We start from the raw sequence: 18,726 nt of genomic DNA, 5'->3' as shown, positions 1-18,726 counted from the left end.
GTTTGAGTTCTGAGTAAACCTTCTTTAGGCTCTGTATCCAAACACTGATCTGAGTCCAAATATTGAACAAGGCTGAGAAGGGCAGTTGTGGTTCTTTGCTGCTCTGATCAGCACTGAGTTCTTGCCATAAGCATTTCACCCTGAGTTCAACATGCTCTTTACCTGTGTATCTAGAGTGTTGTATTTCAATGTCAGAGATACAAAACCTGAGGAGATTAATGGATATCCAAAAAGCTATCCATTTTCTTAATCCCTATCAGCCATCCCAGTATCATCTTTCTATGAGCATTACTTCACTTATCAATGTATGGCTTCACGTTATAATCACATCCATTCAGTATACAGAGAATGGGGAAACTGCTATGAAAGTGGTGAAAAGAAATGTTCTTCTCAGGGGGTTTGTTTGCTTTTTGTTTTATTGACCCAAGTGTCTCATTTGTTGGGTTCCTCCAACCATCTGTATGTAACTTGTACGTTCTGGTAGATCTGAAAATGTGAAATATGTGAATTTTTATGATTAGGATGGATAGTTGCAGAGGTGCTGACTGTTCTGGATGGCAGATGTAGCAGTAGGGCTAGGAGGGGCTTTGAGCAGTGTTGAGAAAGGCTGGCTCGCCTCGCTGTCGGTATGAAAGCAAACGTGATCACAAGAGGAAAGGCTGCCAAAAAAGCAATGTCTTAACATCTGTCTTGGATAAAATACCTTATTTTTTCTTCCATCAGACGGTGTTCACTTTCTGGTTTCAAACTGTATAACTGCAAAGCTGGTAAGGCATTTACAGTTCCATGAATATTTGTGTTGAAAAGCTCAGACATTTTTAAGAGATCTATGTTTCCAGCTAACTAGTGCTTTAACTTTTGAACCAAGCTGCTTTTTACTGAAATGGGTGTGAGAGATTAAGTTTCTATTTCTATTCTTAGGAATTAAAATCTTGAGTGCTGATGTCTAGGCCACGCTCATTACAGCTATTTTTGTTTTTGAGACGGGCTGGTTGGGCAGTTCTCATTTGAAGTTCATTATCTGAAAGCGTTCAGTAGTAAATATGATCTAGTTGGCAGCTTTCAGAACAGTGTGGGTCCCCTTGAGGGCACTCACAAAAGATAACTGAAGTTACAAATTCAGAGCGTAATTCTTCTAGGATCTGGATCTCTATTGAAAAATACACTGATGTTTGCAAATCAGAAGGTTGGAGACCGTTAAACAAATCTGTTTGCAATTGCATCTGTCCACGCCTATTATCCAAATACTCATTTCTTCTGCAGTGACATACTGAATGATGAGCAGCAGCCAAAGTTTTGGAGCGTTCCTCCGGTACGGGGAGGCTTCCTTCAATGGACAGGTGCTTTGTATCAGGCACTGGAGCCCTGCAGACCAGAGCTGTGCAGTACCTAACCCAGAGGTCATCTGTCTAGGAAGATGTTAACATCAAAACCTGACACCAGGGCCCCTCAGTTCTTTTGACAGTATGGGAGATATACAGCTGGGTGCATTTTACATGTGAGATGGGATGCCTGGTTAAAGCTGTAGATTTTTGTGTGATGCTTGCTTTGAAGAAGGAGTTTTAAAATAAGAGTAAGACAAAGAAAGTAGGCAAAACCCTGTATTTTGACAAACAGAATTTGCCTTGCAAAGATGTGACTTCTGAAAAGGTTGTTTTTCTTGGCAGTAAGCAAAAATAACAGTATGGAGCTTCTCATTAAATGAAGCCAGGCTGAAAAACTTTGTCTAAATTTTCTAGTAGTGGGTTGAGAGATGGAGTGATGGCAGACATGGAATAAGCAAAGTCCAGTGCTTTTCTTACTACCTGGAGCTTTGTTGTGGTTTGCTATCAAGATGTAAGGACTTCTGATTCTGTCAGAGTATGCAGGCTTTAGCTAGGGAAACCATGAGGCTGAATTTAGGATTCTGCTCTTTGATATTGTAACCTGCTTTATTGCTTTTGGGCTCGTTTTAAAAATTATATTTATCAAGGCTTATAGTTACTGCTATGCACTTTGTCTTGCCTAGATGAATTTTATTTGACTGTATCTGTAAAATAAAATTCTCACAGCTCAAAGTCACTGAGATATTGATATGTATGCATGAATTCATGAATGACTACCAGCAGGATTCGGCTTTACTAGTCACTGTTGAGCAGCAGAGGAGAGCATTAGAGAGGTTAAGATTGGAGGCCCAGATGGAGCTGAACTTGGCAAGGGATGTGAAAAAGAACATGAAGTGGTTCTACAGGCATGTGGGCAGGAGGCAGGCCAGAGAGAGCGTTCTGCCTCTGATGAATGAGGATGGAGAACTGGCTTCCCCAGACATGGAAGAAGCCGAGATGCTCAGTCAGTGTGTTGTTGCCCCAGTCTTCAGTGATGGTCAGGCTCCCTTTGTCTGCCAGGACCCTGAACCTGCAGGTGTGCTTCACATTTCCTAGAAGCATCATCTCCCACATTGGTGAGGTTTCTCCAGCCACTTCTTGCTGGTTGTATAATCCTTAAGAATTATGGAATTCTTAAGGTAGGCAAAGATCACTGAAATCGTCTGATTCAGCAATCTTATTTTTAATTATTGTATTGAGAACAACAACAGTAATATCACCAAGTACCTCACCGAATCCTCTCTCTCTGCCAAGCAAACCACGTGACTTTGTTTCCATCACCCGCAAGAAGTACGTTCTGTGTAACCTGTGCTTTGCATGAAACAAAGCCCGTGTGCAGATGTGTTCCCTAAAGCAGGAAAGAAATTGCAAGTAATAACAGACTTATACTAGTGCCTGTGTGCATGTAATGAAACAGAACAATTTTGTAAAAAAGAGAATCCATCCAACCAGAATTCAGCTTTCTTATCTAAAGGAAGGACATTTTCATATGTAACAGTGTCTTTTATTTGCAGAAACAATTGCATTGGAAAATATACCTAATGAAGTAACTCTAGAACAAACACTACAATAAAGAAACAACATAAAACTATTAACGTTAATATCTAAAAGGCTTAAACAGAATGTAACAGTTCCTGGAAAGTTCTCAAACGGGAGTCCTTGCTAATATGAGAGCAACTGAGAGGCCTGAGGTCCCACATTGTTGTCACATGGACAGAGTGGGCCTCAGGTGGCATGTTCTGGCAGGGCTGTCCACTGCAGCACGGCAGGCTGGATGGTCGGCAGCGAGGGGGGCTGCTGCAGCTGCTTGTGCAGGTTCTGCTGTTAGGATTTGGTGGGCAAGGAGCCACGGTGCAGAGCAGGCTCTGCTTGCTTCATCACTTTTTTTGGTGGTGCGACCATATCTTGCGTATCTTTGATGTCAAACGGGTCATCCATAGCAAAGAATGATCTCTTTCTTCCCTGCACATTGAGATGTTTTGTTTTACATGTACGTTTGCCTGATGGTTTCTGGCCCTCAGCCTGTTTTTGCTGCACCGGTTCAGGTTGGAACTTCTGTTTGTTTGGGCTGTCTTGCAGCTTTCTTGAGTATTGTGCTGCTGGGCAGCCAAACTTAGGGCTTGAGGACAGCTCGGCCGAGCTTGTTTTTTCTCATTCCCATTTGGGTTGCTGGATAAAAGGCTTTTTGTGTGCAGAGGGGCTGGTAATTCTGGTAAGTCTCTGCACCTCTTCTTGGCTGCTGGTATGAATTCATCCTGCTGTTTACCTGTGCAGTTCTCCATTTGGTTGCCACCGTTCTGCAGTCTCACACTGCAGTGCTTACGCTTCTTGTCCAGAGGTGGACAGCGATGTTGTTGGATATGTCCTGGTGCTACTGGTAGCACAGAGAAGGGCATCGCTGCACGCGGCACTGCCCGCTGCTCCTAGAATCATAGCATCATAGAATTGTTCAGGTTGGGAAAGACCTTAAAGATGATCGAGTCCAACCACAACCTAACCATACTACCCCCTAAGTCTAACAACCCTCCTCTCAATCACGTCCCCTGAGCACCACATCCAAATGGTTTTTAAACACATGCATGGATGGTGACTCAACCTCCTACCTGCCTGGGGAGCCTATTACAGTGCTTAACCATCCTTTCTGTAAATAAGTTTTTCCTGATGTTCAACCAAAACTCCCCCCTGGGACAACTTGAGGCCATTTCCCCTCTTCCTGTCAGCAATGAGACCAGCCTCGCTCTTGCTGCAATCACCTTTGAGGTATTGGAAGAGAGCAGTAAGGTCTCCCCTAAGCCTCCTCTTCCCCAGGCTAAAAAAGCCCAGTTCATTCAGTCATACCCCATAAGGCATATTCTCCAAGCCCTTCACGAGGCTTGTTGCCCTTCTGTCAGAAAGCTTTCCAGCCACTGCTCCCCCAGCCTGTAGGGCTGCCTGGGTTGGTTGTGACCAAAATGCAGGACCTGATGCTTGCCCCTATTGAAACTCATGGAGTTTACCCTGGCCCAGCGATCTGGTCTCTCTAGGTCCCTCTGTTGTGCCTTTCTCCCACCTGGCAGATCAACACTGCCTCCCAACTATAGGTCATGACTGAAGATGTGAAATAGAAGCGTCCCCAGCACTGAGCCTGGGGGGACGGCACTTGTGACTGGCCGTCACATTTGCCAATCTCCAGTCCACCGGGACATTCCTGGTTAGCCAGGACTGTGGAAGGATGGCTTGGCAAGCACACCCACAAACTCCCTGAGCACTCTTGGGTGCAGTCCATCTGGGCCTGTGGACGTGGGAGTGTCCAGCTTTTGGAGCAGGTCCAAAACCACATCCGTGCACGATGCAGGGCCTACTCTGTTCCCCATCCCTATCTACCAGCCCCTGGCTGAGCTGACTCTGATCTGCGTGTGCCTCAGTTGTCACACGCTTGAATGGATCACATCCATGACCAGCAGATCACAGTTCGTCTCACCGGTTCACACGGCTTGGGTTTCTGCCCTTTGCCATTAGCAGTACTTAGTATTTACCTGCTTGGTGTTAAGGCAGAGCAGCATGATCCGCACGCACAGCTCACTGATTTCATCGAGCAGGGTGCTGGAAGTTGGAGCTGTGCCACCAGCGTCGTGAGCGGTGTCTTTCATTGCAAAGGCTGGGCACGGGCTGGGGTCCACTGCACTTTGCTGGGCAGGTGGGTCTGCTGGCCTGAAGCCAAATATTATCAAATGTGGGGCCAAGCGTCACTTTTGGTCCCCCCTCTTCACCTGCAGAGCCTTGCCGGAGCAAGCAGGGAAGAGGTGTGCGTTGGTTTCGGTGGGCCGGTTGCCGTGGCCGGGACGCCGGCATGACTGTGCTGTCGCCAGGGGCAACCAGGTGCGTCGTCCCACCCGTCTCTAACTGCCCTAACTGCCCCGTCTTCTCTAGCCCCATAAAGTGTCACAGGCTTAGCCCTAGATCTAAGTCCCTGACGGGGGCAGAGGCCCCGGGGAAAGGAGAAAACAACGAAGCTGTACTAACGGCTTGCCGTGCGACCCGGCCGGCCCCGGGCCGCGTGTGCTCCGGGAGAGGGGAAAGGGCAGAGAGCTAGCAGATAGTTTTAACGAAGAGGAAACACAACGGCAGCGATCTGAGGAGGAACGATAATTTACCAAATATAACCAAATCGAAAAAAATGAGAGAGACGAAAGTATGCAAAGTGCGAGTCAAACCACGGCGGTGCGAGGCAAAGCACGTGCTGTGCTGCGCGGCGAGCTGAGACGGCTGAGCCGGGGCAAGAAGGAGAGGCGGAGCTTGGCGTCCTCCGGAGTTTCACCTTTCCCGCCAGGTCCTTCGGGGATGCCGCCCCTCCCCTCTCCTCAGGGTACTCAAAATGCCCATACGAGGCAGTAAATGGGACCAGAACTTTAACTCTTTAACTCCCCCTGCTCCACGTGTTGTGATCTGGATGTTCTGATGTGGAATACTGACAACAAAAAATCACCAAACCACAACAGTAAGAGTTTTGTGTCAGGGTTTACAGTGTCAAAAGAAACTGCTGCAATAGGTTGTGCCCCCTTGCTGAGTCAGTGAGGAGCACTCTCTCTGGTTTGGATTTGTTGATCTTTTGCTCTTGTAATTTAGCCACAGTTCAGTGCGATATCTCATAGCCCACCTCTACCTAACAGGAGGCTTCAGGGGATGATCCTCCCTCTCTACTCTGCCCTGGTAAGGCCTCATCTGGAGTACTGCATCCAGTTCTGGGCTCCCCAGTACAAAAAAGACAGGGATCTCTTGGAAAGAGTCCAGCGGAGGGCCACAAAGATGGTGAAGGGCCTGGAGCATCTCTGCTATGAAGAAAGGCTGAGTGAACTGGGTCTGTTCAGCCTTGAGAAAAGAAGGCTGAGAAGGGACCTGATCCAGGTCTACAAATATCTAAGGTGTGGGGGGCAGAATGGCGAGGCCAGACTGTTTTCAGTGGTGAGTGGAGACAGGACAAGGGGAAACAGCCGGAAACTGCAGCATAGGAAGTTCTGCACCAATGTGCGAAGGAACTTCTGTACAGTGAGGTGACGGAGCACTGGAACAGGCTGCCCAGGGAGGTGGTGGAGTCTCCTTCTCTGGAGATGTTCAAGACCTGCCTGGATGCCAACCTGTGCGACCTGCTGTAGGGAACCTGCTTTGGCAGGGGGGTTGGACTCGATGATCTCTGGAGGTCCCTTCCAACCCCTACAATTCTGTGATTCTGTGAAGTTGTGCAAATTGTTTCCAATTACACCCAATGTGCCTGGAATTGGTGGTGGAGTGGATACTGCTTTCTGGTAATGACAGTAAACTCACCCTGCTTAAATCAGAAGGTACCCAGAAGTATGTTGTGTTCCTAACCGTGAAAAACAGTTGCTATGAAAACTTGAGAAAAAAGTGAGATTTTTATTACAGACTTATGGTGTTTGTTTTTTTTTTGTTTTTGTTTTTTGGACTTTTTCTCAGTGTTCTGCAGAAGGTATCTGAAATATACAAGCCTGTCATGCGTTACTTTCTTGCCAGTTTTTCTTATAATTAGTTCAACATGGCACAAGACCTCTAAATGACCCTTGGTGCTGTGTCACAGATTGCACTTTGTATGTTTATATGAAATATCAGGATAAGAGTCAGCTTGGGAGCACTCTGCTTTTTTTCAAAGGAGAAAAGTCTCTGTGGGGCAAATGTTTGTGATAACTACAACTTTATTAAAACTTTTGAAGGGAGTGAGTAAAATGATTCTGCAGAACTTCATCAGTGATTGAGTTTTTCCCAGTGGTTGTCTTTTTGGCTGAAAATGGAATTTAAAAAGAGTCAGGCACTGGTTTTTCACAGTGTTAAACCTCATTTCATTGATTACACTAGGATAAAGTGAGTGTAAATGTTACCGTTTTGGTTTAGTGCTTTGTACTGTTACAGGGATCTGAGTGTGATATAAAACCCGTGTGGGTGCACACGCTCTGAGCATTCTGAGGCAGCTGAAGCCAGCTGTGTGACTCAAGTTGCTGCTTTTCCAGTCACAGTTGCCCAAGACCCTTACATTATGGGGAATGGGCAACCAGGCTCTCTGTGTACCAGGCGTAAGCTCTAAAATAGCGAACTTAGTGTAGGAGACTTCTGCAGTCTGTTGCCTTCATCCTTAATGGGAGCGTATTGACCACATACGAGGTGTTTGCCAAAGAAGCAGCAGCAGCAGCAGGAGCATAATCTGTGCACGGTCAGCGCTAGGAAGGTTCCTCAAATAGTAGGCCCTTTTTGGTCCACTTGGAGTGCAGTGAGTGGCCATGGAGAGTGATGGCTGAGATGAAGTTGCTGCCCTCTCCCTGGGCTTTTGCATCCTGCCCGGCTCCAAAGACTCGGAGGGGAGACTCAACACTGTAGTCTTCAGCCCAAGCTTTATGAGTGCTGCAGTACCACAGTGGAAAAAAAGGCCAAGAATATAGTCCAGTAAAAAGATGAGCTAAATTCCAGTCTATTTTGAAAGATTTATTTTGCAAATAAAACAAAGCTGTTTCAGATTGTGGAAAAGTCGTAGCATTTTATAGTCCAACTGTATGCAAAGGGCAAAGTCTCCTAGGCCTTCTGTATCCTGCAAGCTGTGCCAGAAACATCTGCAGAAACACATCATTTCAACAAGACGTGTAAATAAGCAAGCTAATACACTGAATTCCAGAATATTGCAGTTAAATCTTTTCCCCTAGAGGTTTCCATATTCTCCTGAAGTGACTTTAAATGGGGGGAACAAACAGTAACCACGTTAAGCGCAGAAGCATGATTGGAGGCAGCAGCATTAGATCTTTGCATAAATGTTTTGTGCAAAAATAAGGAATATCTGAAATACTGACGCATGAAGTGGTGTTTTCTGGTCAGAGTGCTTAAAAATGGGATAAAGTAGTGTTCAGGTAAAAGTCTTAACTATCAGTAGAGGTTTTGAGGTTATTCAGTTGCCATTAAATTTAATTTGATTCAAAGAAATGCAAAGCTCAGTCCCTTAGGTCTCCAAATCTTGTCCTTGACCTGGGTTCCACTTTCTAATGGCTAAAACCTTGCCTCTGACTCTGAACATATAAAGCTTCACATAGAAAAAACAGCTGGGTGGCACTGCTGGTACTTCTCCAAGCTGTGGTACCTCTTAAAGAACTGTTTGCTTCTGAAAACATGTGGTTTGAGGGTGTGGGAGTGGAATTTGTGATTTTCTGGAGAGGGAGAAACTTGGGGAGGAGAAATACCTGAAGCTGTTAATAATCCAGCCCTGGATTTCATCTCTTAGTTTTCTTGCAGTTGTATTAGTTTGACGTTGGCTGATCCAGCAGATAAGTTGATTTCTCCCTACTGTAAAGCTTTGTCCCTCTCTTCTTGCTTAATGGCATAGTTTTTCTTGTGCTGAATCATTAGACACCGCTTTCATTGTAACAGCAGCATAATTTGAACCAGAATTCATGAGCTGTTCATGTATTCTGTCGGATAACACAGTGCCTCTTGTATACCTTTGTTATGGTCTTGTTAGTTATTACTTACAGCTGTACAATCCATCTCATTTGGGTGTATTTTGTAGTTTATAATCTTCATAATATTAACAGAATTGTCTTTGCAAATTGCTTCCTAGTTGCTGTCACTGAATGTCTCCTTTAACGACTCAAACTGCTTCTTGGAATTCAAATAACTGGCATTAATAGGATTATTCATGGATTAAAAGTAAAAGAGATGTCTACGAACAATATTTCAGAATCTTACTTAAATTTGCTTGCATGAAGAAAATGGAAGCTTGTTTGGAAAAGCAGCACCTCACTCTTGCTGATCCTTGTGTTACGTATTGCTTCCTGAGCTGTGCTGCAGGAAAATTCTACAGCTCATCCAGCCATAAGGCCGGAGTCAGTTGATGGGTGTAGTCATTCACTTCCAGCCCAGTGGCCTGGGAAGAGGTGGCTGAATGTCTAACCAGTGTTGGAAAAGTTTCCTATCAGAGCAGATGGAGGCGTGTCCTTTCCTAAATTAACAGTTGGCCTTGAAAGGAAAGTATATGAGGCATGGATCAGCAAATTAATTCAAATTAAAAGGAGAAACGGCGTTGAATCTTTGCTTTAAACTCAAAGCAGGTATTTGTTCTTTTCTTAAATTGAGACTTCAAATACCTTCAAGCTGTGGACTACACTGTAAAGCAGTCTTTCATGGTCCCCTCCCATCTCACTGTGTAACTTAAAATCCCTGTAGCTGTGGATTAATAGAAAAGTGAAACTTGGAACGTGTTTAGTGTTTGTAGCTGCCTTTTTGATAGAACGTAGGAGCTGGAAATGGGAGTTCCCCAGAGAAAACAATTTCAGAAGTTCGGCATGAAGACTGACTTCTTAAATAAACCTTCCTAACTGAGCAATGGCTTGATTAATCAGCATCAGTCAGTTTGACTGACGTGCACAAAATGTGAGATTTTCATGAGATATGTGATATTTCTTCCCATATGGTACCATACAGTGAAAAATTAATTTCTTTCTTTGCGTGCTGCTATCCAGTCTGTATCTATTATTACATTTTGGTGTATAAATGAAAACTAACCCTAGAAACATGCTCTGCTATTGAAAAGAAACTTTATATTGTTTCTCATTCTTCAGAATAGCATGATTTTGGCATCTAAACTTTGCTCTAAATTCTCACTGAAAACTAGTGAAGTTACAGAGAGGGAGTTTTGGCTTCTTGGCTAATATAACGTGACATTTTACTAGCTTTTAAATAAATGCTGAATTACAACAAAATTTAACCAGTGTTAACAGGAGTGCTCATTTTTGTTTGCCTTTGGTTATTTAAGATTTTAAAACAATAAAATGGATTTTTTATTTAAATAACTGTAAAACAGAACTTGCCCAGCAAACCCTAAATCGTAATTATTCTAATGGTGAAAGCATCTGCCAAAATGACATTTGGAACTGCTTGAAATCTCAGAAATTACTGGGGGATGCACAGATACTTTCATCTGTATAAGTAATTTTTTCTTTCATTTTGTTTCAACTTGTTGGTTATTCTTGAAGACAAAGGTGGGGAAATGAGCAAGATTTCTTTAGGTCAAACTATATATTTTATGGTGGCAGCATAAAAAATGACTAGTTTGACTCATTATTATCATTGAGTCACTAGTTTGCAGCCCTCAAACAGGTGCCACCCCATGGGTTAGCACGGTGCTGGAACAACCAGCACTGCCAGCGGGTGCTGCTCAAAGCTGTTGGGATGCTGGATTGATCACCTGAGGCCTGCTCCAGAGTGACCACCCCACATTCATCTCCTGAGGGTTTCTGCAACGATCCGTTGTTCTGTAAACACTTCTTTGAGACAAGGCTGGGTTCTGCAGGATAGCGGAGGGGGCACTGGGTTGTCTGCTGCCTAATGAGAAAAGTGGTGGCTCTGAGAGGCTGGTGGCTGGTGATAGTGCTGGGAGTGAAGTTGTGTCCCTTTTCTCCTGCCTCCAATCTTGTCTCTCTCACCTCTCACTTCTGTATCTTGGGACCACTCTTTTTTAAGGCCTGAAGACAAAGGTGGAACATTCAGGACCATCAGTACCTCCAATTTTGTAAACTGGAGTTTGTTGTGTGAAAGTTAATCCTGGGTTATTTAAACCATGTAGGACTTTAATTTGTAACCAAACCAAAGTGCTTCTTGCAGTTACAGAGTAGCTGCCAAAATCTCACAAATGACCCTGTTAGTCATATTTTTTTTTCATTCTTTAGAAGGAATATTTCTTTCTTTTATTAATATAAAACCACGGTGTCATTATGTCACCCATGCATCCACTGTGTAATTACTCCATTTTAAAGATAAATCCATTGTCTTAGGATGCATCCATCATGGATGTCACCTTTAGCGCAGAAGGTGAGACACTAAATGGACACCTTTTACTAATATTAATTTCTATATAGTCATCAATTGCAAGTAGACCATCCATTGTTCTCTTTGACAGAGACAGGCCAATGACAAAGATTAAATTATCCATCTTTGTGGAAGCGAGGGATCTGCTTCGAAGAGTGCTCTTCGAGATCCTGCTTTTCTAGCCCAAGTATATTATATTAATCTACAATTTGTTCATTTTAACCACAATCAATTACAGCAAGAGATTGCAGATTGCTTGTTCCTCATTGAAAGGAAAGGTCAGAAATCAAAAAAGCTCCGAGTTTCTCTCTGGAAGATTTTTAGTCAAAAAGAAAGGCAAGGGCCTGTTTTTGTCTCTTGCCTATTGCGTTAATTTGAGTGCTGAAGGCTCTTGCTGGATCTTCTACCAACCTTATCTCAGATTCTCATGACAATTTATGGCGCTCATTTAAATTTTGGGTGAATTATGTGCTCAGTATATGAAGGGCACATATTTTGGTACGTGTGAAGGATACTCTACGCCTCAACACCTTTACCAACTGAGACACTTTTCACTACCTAAACTTTTGAGGGGTACAGACAGCCTGCATATGGGCTTACTTTGTTTAATCTTGGTCTGAAGCAGGGTATGCCATGTGTCTGTGGGTCTACTGAAGCTGCAGCATAGTACACATCAGATCAATGGCCTGTAGAGGTAATTTTCCATGCTATTAGCATGAAATTCTTTAATATTTTTGTATTTGAAAAGCACGTAAAGTCAGACTGCTTTATTGCCTCTGGAAAAATCTTGGTGTTGCATGGCACGATACAGCAACTAGCAGCATACCAGGTCATTGCCATAAATTTATGGCATTTTCACAAAATTACATAGAATAATTGAAAAGAAATTGAAAGAATAAAATCCCAATTCAGGAAGGTTCTTCAGTGGGAAACAGTTCAGTGCATTGCGAGTTCAAGCAACTATGGAGAAAGGATCCACATGTTCCTGGAAGCATCATTTAAATTACTGAAGTTTTAGCAAAGCCCAATAACCTTGTCATTTCCTATGCATTTATAATAGTGTGTGTGTGCTTTTAAAGCAGACATTTTTAAACACCCAGCCAAGTTCATAGGTAGCTTTCCTATAAAACAGAATTAAAAGTCGTGTGATCACCTATTTTCCTTGTGACCAGGTGATTGCTTTCCATAGTAAACTCTGTCGCTGTGACTTGCATATGCACACTGCTGATGTGTATCCTCTAGCTTTAGAAGAGGAAGATAACTGTGCATTCCTACAGGTAGGCTTTTTATGGCTGAAAAATCAGACTGTGTCCAGCACATTATGTTAATCTTGCTTGCATCGAGCTAAGGGCTACCTCTTTTACAAATAACAGCAGCATAGCTCTTCTTGCAGTGATGATTTGGCTTGCTGCATTGCTCCAAGTAAATTTGACCAGGTGTGTTTGCATGGAATAATAGCACTTCTAGGCAAGACCATGAGAAATTAGACATATTACAGGCTGTAATGCTTCTGTGATGAAATCTGCCAAAATAAAATTCAGTCTTTGCCATCAAGTCTTCTTCAAATTCAAAAGAGGCTTTTTTGCACTGAAATTTCTTTCAGCATCTAGCTTATTTCAGCTTTACAGAGAATGCTAAATTATATTTCAGGATAAGTGGAAATGTTTTACTTTGGGAGAGTTAGGAAATTGCTACTTTCCCTATCCGAATATGATATAAATACTATATATTAAAATAGATCATTTATGAAGTGTTTCAGTTGTTTCAAATGGAAGTGCTATGTTCTGCTACATGAAGAAGTACTGATAATAATGATAATAATTTAAAAAGGGCAGAATAATTAACTTCTAAAATATGAGAAATTTTGTGGCAGGTTGTTGGTACCTAATACTTACAGTCCATCTTGTAGTGTCTCTACACAAGCACGTGGAATTCTTTTCCATCCTTCATGGTGATTTTAAGTAGTTCTGAGGTGATTTAAACAGTTTGGGGTATTCTTTATGTTTGTGAATTCCTGAATGCTTTTGTAAGTTGCAGTCTGCTTTCTGTTGTGAAAAAATATATATATAAGTATATAAAAATCTGTTATGAGGTTGTGTTCTTCTCAGATATGATAACAGATATTGATAACAATCAGATTGATAACTTCTCAGATGTTGATAACAAGTGAGAGGCAATGCAGCACGGTATGTGTTACGCTTAGATTAGAGTTTGAAATAATGGCACTTTGTGCCTTTACTTTCAAACATTGCCATTAAATTTACCTCTTAACAAAAATTAGATTTCTTTATCAAAGTCATGTTTTTCAGACATAAAGCTTTTTCCTCATCCTGAGTAAAATGGTTATTCCTGATATCTGTTCATCTGCATTTTGTTAGAGGGAACTCAGAGACCTACAGGAGACAAATGTTGTCTGAACTTTGGTATTCTGAACATCTGCTGCACATCAACGAGCTTTGTGTGCATGGTCCTTAGTGTATCTTGATTTCTTTCTATAATAATTTGTGTAGTCGTTAGGGGAGAAAAAAATCCCTCTTGGAAGGACTACTGTTTCTTTTTGTCTGGGTGACCTACAGTGGACAACCACCACAAAAGGACATTAGTCACAAAGTTGGCTAGGAGTGCTATTTTATTAGGAAAATAAGAAAAAGAAAAAGGGCTGTACTTGAGTGTGGATCTTTTCTTTAGTCCTAATTAGAACCACAATCCATCATGCTGGAAAGTTTCTATTCATTTTGGTGATTGGGGACATGACAAATGAATCTCAGAATAAATGGGATGTCAAGACAGAGCAGGAGATGGATGTGTTCTGCATGGGATGAATGTAATAAGTACAGTTAATGCTGGCAAACAGCCAGTCCCATTGCTGCTCGCTGGGTGAGTTGCCCCAAGGCTCAACCAGGGGTAAGCCACCAGTAAGTGATTCCCCTCATCTCCCATTTATTAGCAAATGAACACCTTGTCAAGGTTCATTCTTTGTTTTCCTAACTGTCGCTTTGCTCCGGGAACAGCATCTAATTGAATATTAGTTAATTGTTTCTAATAAAATGCTGATAATTAGATATCTCTTTTCATGTTGCTGGCCTAGCTCTTTAATTTCACCTCCCTTTCAGTAGCCTGGGTTTCTCATGCAGCCACGTCGAGATTGATTATCTGCAGTAAGCGAGAGGCCAAGCAAGAAACTTCATTTAAGATTAATTTCAGGGAAACTGTTTTACAATTTTTCTAAATTGAATTTAGTCTTAATTTTAAAGTGTTAGGGGTTGTATGTCTTCAAAGGTTGCTTTTGGATAATTTATTATGCATCAAGTAATCAAAACCGCTCTTGAACCAGGATGCTCAACGTGTCGAAAGGCAGTACTGGATTTAGCCATGCTGACAGGCCTTCTTCTGCTCAGAAGTGTTGGGGAGGGAAGGGAAGGCATTCCCTGGCACACATGATAGATTGCCAATACTGCAGCATATTTATTTATTCCTAAGTAATTTCTAGAAAGGACTGTTTCCTACTCTTTATATCAGATCCTCCAGTCCCAAATACCCAGAGACCTTTGTTAGTTGCAGTGAGTCCAATGGAGGTAGCTGGTTTCCTTTGAAATCTTGAAAACCAAGTCTACAATAAAGCTGCGTGCATGCCAGCTCCCAGAGTAGAGTAGGTCTTACTCATATCCTAGCACCAACCCGTTTGAGACTCATGTGTACCTTCAGGTGTATTTGAATTGCAGTTTGTTCTTTGGATTCATTAAAAACAATTTATAAAAAGTCTACCATCATCTAATCTAAGCCCTGTATGAAAACTGCATGCCATTTTTCATGAAATGGTTACCAACTAACCTGACCCTCACTAGGAATAAAATATCATGATGCCTCTAGTTGTAGTCAAACTGTGATGGCTTGCATAAGTGGAATAGCTGCCTAAAAGGACCGAGAGAATGGTCCTTTTGGACAGTTCCTCATCTTAATGAAACGCTAATACAAAAGTATATTCCCATTTATTTTGCTCACTAGCTGAGGACAGTACCATTGTAAGAGTGCTGCAAAAAAATATTTCAGCAGCCTGCTGCCGGGGAGAAGTGAGTGCCTGGTAAGAGCAGAATAACAAAAGGCAGCGCAGCATCCAGCATTAGCACCGTATTGGCACTTATTTGGCAAAACGCAAAGGCTGGAAGAGGCGCTCGTAAGATCTCTTCCCCCTTAGGCTCCATCTTTTCCCCACACAAAACTGGCTTTAGTTGTTTGAATTGCCCTGCGGAGGGGATGAAGCTGTAGCATCATTGCTTCTTTCAGTTCTTGACTTGCGGAAAGAGATGGGCAGGGATGGATATTTGTACCACAGCAAAACGCTGAGCAGCTCAGTGTAAGAACTGCTGAGCCGGAAAAAGAAGCTGGAGAAGGATGAAATGAATACTGAAAATGCAGAAATAAGCAAACGGAGCATAATGCAAGCAGAATTAGAATACTTGGAGACTGTCCTAAGATATTCCTGGCCAAGTTTGTCCCTTGAAGCAAATAAAACAACCCCAGGGAGCAGTTTGGCCTACCATGCATGCATTTGGACTTTGAAGAGAAGCAGAGTAACCCAATTGCATGTATTGAGAAAAACTGTAACAGCTTTCCCATCCTATTTTCTACCCTGAGATACTGAATATAACATATGAATCATACACAATCCTTGTTAACATCAACTTACTGCATTTTTACTAGCTTCACAGTGTACCAAGTATTGAAAAACTTTTCAGCATGAGAATAGGTAGGATTCTGAATGAAGGCAGCTGAGCACTTCCCTTAAAGCTGGCAAAAAAAGTGGGCCTATAACGCTTTCTCAACTTCTGTTACATTTTTTCTATTGAAACCCATGATTTTGTTAGCAGGAATTGGACTGGCAACCCCAGGCAGCACAGGGTGCTCCTCTGGGTATGGCTGCACAGCTGTGCAGGGCTGTAGTTCATACAGACTCGACTGGCTCAGTGGTAAATCAGGGGTGCCTGGTTTCTCAGCTTGGTTTTGCTGTTTTATGCCAGCTGAGGTGTGGAGGTACAGCCTTTGTCTTTGCCAAAGGATGTAGAGTAAATTTTATATTAAGAGGAAAAAAGGGTCTGGCTCTCATATTCATCCTGTTCTGGAGAACCTGAAAACGTTTCTCTGAGTGGGAAGAGTGGTTTACACTGGTTAGAGAGGTGGATGCAGGTTTTTCTCTCTGGACAAATGATCTGTTGCTCCTGACTTTTCACTGCAAATGGCTAACTGATGAAATACTGTAATGTTGGTTTTTCTAAAAAGCCTTGCTGGATTGCTGGTGGCCTCCTATCAGTTTACTACACAGAACTAATGATTACCGAGTGCTGCCAGATTTTACTTACAGTGAGATTTTGTTTGAAGTTCAGGCTGTCGTCTGATCAGATTTTTTATTTACTGATCTATTTGTAGACGCCATGTAAGAGTAAATGAGTGTGTGCACGTGGAGCAGATTGATAGGCAACTGTGTGTCATAGCCACTGAATAACGTCTGGTGGTTCTGTTTTGTTTATCTGTTATTTTGTTTTTAATTCTGATTTCACCAGTACATTTTGATAATTTAATTGTTCCAGTAGTAATGTGCTTTGTGATTTCAGAACGGAGCAGAATTTGGAATATAACTAGACTTAACAGTGCTTCTATGACCATTCATTGTGAGTGGGGATTTGAAATCAGCCTGGAGAAGGCAGAAAATCTGTAAACCCACATTAGCATGGTTCTGTTCCCTGTTTTGCATCCACTTGGGCCACAGAGACCTACGTGGAGGTGGGAATCTTTCCAAGCCAGGGAGCCTGCAGGAGATCTGTGCCACCAAATCACAAGTTTTGGCCCTGGACAGCTGTGTGCAGTGGTCAAAGGTCGCCTTAGGGCAGGGAGTTCCTCACAACACGGATGGAGGTTATACCCAAAGTGAGGTCAACACTGCCAGGAAATAGCCAGAGAGGTGTTCCCAAAATATATAAAAAGGATCTCTTGATGTGAACTACAATTGCTAACAAAAATGCAGATACTGGGCATCTCAAGAAATGGTTGGCTCCCCCACCCCAGACATGCAGTGAAACAAATCCAATTTTAACCACAATGTGTGATATCAACCTTAAGTCCTGTAGGAAGGTTTTCATGTATTTCAGTAGCAAGTCATTCTGGATCAGTAGCTCTCCTCATTAAAAGTCTTCCTAGTTGATAGATGCAGAACTGACAGTTTTCTTCATAAAACAGACCACTTTCCCTTGTGGGAACCTCATTAGAAGCTGTAACAGTAGTGGATTTGAGGGAAATGTGTCCTATACCATACCCCATTTTGCTTAGTTAATTGGACATCGGGCCTTTTGTTGGTCCATGCCAGCCCACAGAGTTTGTTGTCACTTCTGGATTTGCTGGGAAGTTGTAGTGTGCACCCATGGGGCAGGAGAGATGCATCCTAAACTGTGGCTGCTCTCCACAGCTTTTTCCACCTGCCTGGACCATTCCTAGCAGAGGCAGTTAGGTTGTATGTGTACCTTCTGCAAGAGAGAACCTGCAAATCACATGAAGCACCGCTCCTAATGGCAAATGACGATCGAGGTGCTTATAGAGCAATGTAAATTTCGTAATCAGCTGTAGTCTGCAGCTGGAAGAACACAAGTATGTAAAATGTTTTTAAATTATTACTGTTTGGGGATCATAAGACAAAGATTAGTTGTCTAAATCTGTCTCATAAACAAATTAACACAGTGCTGCTTTCTGTTCAAAATATGATTCTTGTCGGAAGGATTAAACATGTTAAATCCAGCTAGAATATGCTGTGATCATGTTTTTTTAGCAAAGCTGCAATAATCAGACATTTACAACTAATAAATCAGTACTCTAATTCCTCTGCAATAAGGCTTTGAAATATAATCTGTCATTTCAGATTTATAGAACATGACTTTTCATAATTATAATTCTCAAATGCACATTACTAGTTATAATTAAATTCACTTTCAAAAAATCTGGAGCATTTTTGTGGATTATCTGTTCATATTATGTTCTAATGGTAAAATTAATGTATAATCTGTTGAATAAATTTGGTTAGTTCTTGGATAGAAAAATATGCTCCACTATTGATCAAGTCCTGGGAACTTAGATAAGAAGAACAAAAATATGTACTGTATATCTTAAAAGAGCTCTAACAAAGCCAGATCAAACTCAATCATAGGCAAAAAGGAGAACTTTCCTTCATAAAAGAAAAAATGAAATGATTTCAACTAATTTAAAGGAAATTAAAAAGTATTAAATTATAGCTCGATTAGAAAAGATGTTAAATATTGGCTCTGGTTAGGATGTAACAATGGATTAAATTATAGACTCATTCAACTGAAGAATTAATCCGTTTTTGTGGGAACAAGTATATTTATTTGTGGATGTTGGTTCGATAAAAGCCAAAGTGTATCACTTATTCAGCTTAATGTTTCTCATTAATAAGATACCTATGAACCTGATGTACTTCTTGCCATTATTATCAGACCTGCACTATTATTTCACTGAAGCAGAAGCT

At 42.1% G+C, this 18,726-nt stretch overlaps 1 long non-coding RNA gene across 1 annotated transcript in view; it reads left to right on the top strand.

Moving 5' to 3' along the window:
- The window catches only part of LOC125699411 (uncharacterized), a 39,034-nt gene extending 37,020 nt beyond the window's left edge, over nt 1-2,014 (top strand). The window contains exon 3 of the long non-coding RNA XR_007379549.1: nt 1,264-2,014. This is a non-coding gene — a long non-coding RNA (uncharacterized LOC125699411). The remainder of the gene's footprint in view (nt 1-1,263) is intronic.
- Nucleotides 2,015-18,726: the final 16,712 nt, after the last annotated feature.

Source organism: Lagopus muta, chromosome 12, assembly GCF_023343835.1.
Source record: "Lagopus muta isolate bLagMut1 chromosome 12, bLagMut1 primary, whole genome shotgun sequence".
Lineage (NCBI taxonomy): Eukaryota > Metazoa > Chordata > Aves > Galliformes > Phasianidae > Lagopus > Lagopus muta.
This window is presented reverse-complemented; position numbering and strand designations above follow the sequence as displayed.